General features: G+C 42.5%; 1 pseudogene; it reads right to left on the bottom strand.

Moving 5' to 3' along the window:
• Positions 1-216: 216 nt before the first annotated feature.
• LOC149204128 (nuclear intron maturase 2, mitochondrial pseudogene) lies at positions 217-1741 on the bottom strand (annotated as a pseudogene).
• Between the last annotated feature and the right edge of the window lie 663 nt (positions 1742-2404).

Genomic DNA, 2404 nt, shown 5'->3' with positions numbered 1-2404 from the left:
ACTCTGTTTGGGATAAACAACAGTAAGATCACTTTTTTTTTGAGTAATATATTGATTTATTAATGCATGGGTTGTATATATTTAGCGTTACATAATGTATTTGTTCGCTATGAAGGATATTCAATGAATGGCTACGCTTCTCGAACTTCACCACTAGCCTATTCACTTCGACGGTTCCACTTTATAGTAGCGGGTACCAGGATCCTGCAATGTTGGTTAGACTACCCTTTCATTCATAGTGGCTATATGCGTTTCCTTAAAAGTTTTCGGGGTGAGCACTTTTATATATTCCTGTAAAACTCTCTCGTGTTCTGGCATCCAGTTAGTTGGAAAGGGCGTATAGTCGGTTGTGGGCACCAAAGAGGAGAGAGTAAAATTAATGCCATGAATGGCATCAATTAGTCCCATTCTTAAAAGCTTGCTGTATTTTGGCAACTCACCCTCCCTCTCTTTTAATGGGCGACTTAGATTGCGTGAGGCGGCCTTGTAAACCTTGGCTCTAGAACGGAGCTTGTACTTTGCAGCATAGAGCTTTGCAAGAGAACCACGAATAATGTAGGAGCAAAATCTAGTTACTTTCTTCCGGTTGTCTGCATATCTGAACCATTCTTCCATGGTTTCAAGAAACTTGTTCATTTGTAAATTGTTGTGTGCTTGAGTTGCAAAATACGTCGCTGTCACCCTTGACAAATTTTAGTTTTCGGAATTGACTAATGCACCGTTCCAAGCTGGCAGTGACAGAAAGCAGAGTACCCACACCTTTTCTACTGACAATCTCACCACCCGATCCAGTGTATCTCAAAGTTGGATATATCACACGCCGGCAAATAATATGATCAAGGAACAAGACTCCTCTTGAGACATGCTCTATTGGCAAGCCATCTTTGTCAAGCTTCAACCCATACTTCTCTTCACAATATTCCATTAGTTTTCTCTGAATGTAAACAGCACCTCCCCGAGGACCTCTCACCCCAACCAAGATGTGCCCACCATAACGTATATAGTCCATTTTCCTGGTTTTCTCTCGACCACTGGTGGGAACGAATTCTGGCCAGGAAGGGTTGTAGCTCCTTCTATTCAAGCTGCAACTACCTCACAGGGGCAGGGGATACTACTACAGCTACATATACTGCTACACTACCTTTCACTTTATGACTTGAAGAGATTTTCTATTAACCATTTGTGGAAATCCCAAGAGTACATGCACTAGATTGAGTGACTACGCCAACATTTTCAAATTACCAATGTCAATGCTGTTGTCACCTGCATGGCATGGGAATGGTGGTGTTTCTTTTAGTCAAGCCCGCTCATGGCAGGGACTTGCTGCCATGCAGCTTTTCTTGTAATAAATATGATACTGAAATCAACATGATTGTAATACTCTTATTATAGATATGATACTACATAGAATTATTTGGTTTACTAGCGAATTCAGTATGATAATTAAGCAGGGATGGATTCAGATTTTATGTTCTCATAAAGGGCAGAATATAATGTTGTAATTAGCACCAGAAGCACAAGCGCGGATTTTAGTGTCATCAGTGGGATATAAGTAGGCATCTGGGCACTGGTCCGTTTTGCAAGTCAGTGCTTTGCAGCTACCGTCGGAGGGAGTTAGGGAGAGAGGGACATTGAAACCATCAATTACAGAGAGGTCATAGAAATTTTGATTGTTGCCCCCATTCAGAGTATATTCAAGCAGCGTTGTAGGAGACTGTCCCGAGAGTGTACAGTTGAGCATGCCATTGCAATGGCCACCAGCAAGTAACTAAACACAACCACAAAAAAATGCAATACAACGAAGGAATTGCAGTTGAGCTTATTTCATAGATGAGGTTCTATATATAGGCGGGGCTAGCCAACGTAGCGTATACTGCATGAAATTCTTATGAAGGTTGGGCAGTGTGGGAAATTAATTTGAGAGCGTGATGTATAAGAAGGCACGCTAATCGCTCCCAGACATCCGGGTCACGCCGCCCTTACCTTTTATTGTTCTAGATGTTCCAGGTCATCTTAAACTAACGATCACGAATTGGAAATATTTACAAAGGAAATGGGTAAAGCTATAAAGTGTGACGTATAATAAGTTACTAAATAAAGGAGTGTGGAAAATTTGCGAAGAAAACACAAGAAACAGAGAGCATGAGGAAATTCCCTAGAGAAGAAACAAAGATCAGATACCATTGCTATTAGGACCTGTGGTCCGTGTGACGGGCAGGGCAACTCCACCGTGCTAAGTGCATGCAAAATATGAAATGAAACGAGCCAAGAAACGAGTTTATAAGGTGTTGGGCGAGTTGAGGGGGTGGTCCCATGAGTTGGGCGGGCCGACCATCCTCTTGGGCGAAACAACCCATGTTGAACGAGTCGGCTTTGGCGTTTGGTGTGGGTCGGACGGCTGACA

This window comes from Pinus tabuliformis, chromosome 1_2 (assembly GCF_031772625.1).
Source record: "Pinus tabuliformis cultivar Carrire ecotype Pingquan chromosome 1_2, CPIR1, whole genome shotgun sequence".
NCBI classification, from domain to species: Eukaryota; Viridiplantae; Streptophyta; class Pinopsida; order Pinales; family Pinaceae; genus Pinus; species Pinus tabuliformis.
This window is presented reverse-complemented; position numbering and strand designations above follow the sequence as displayed.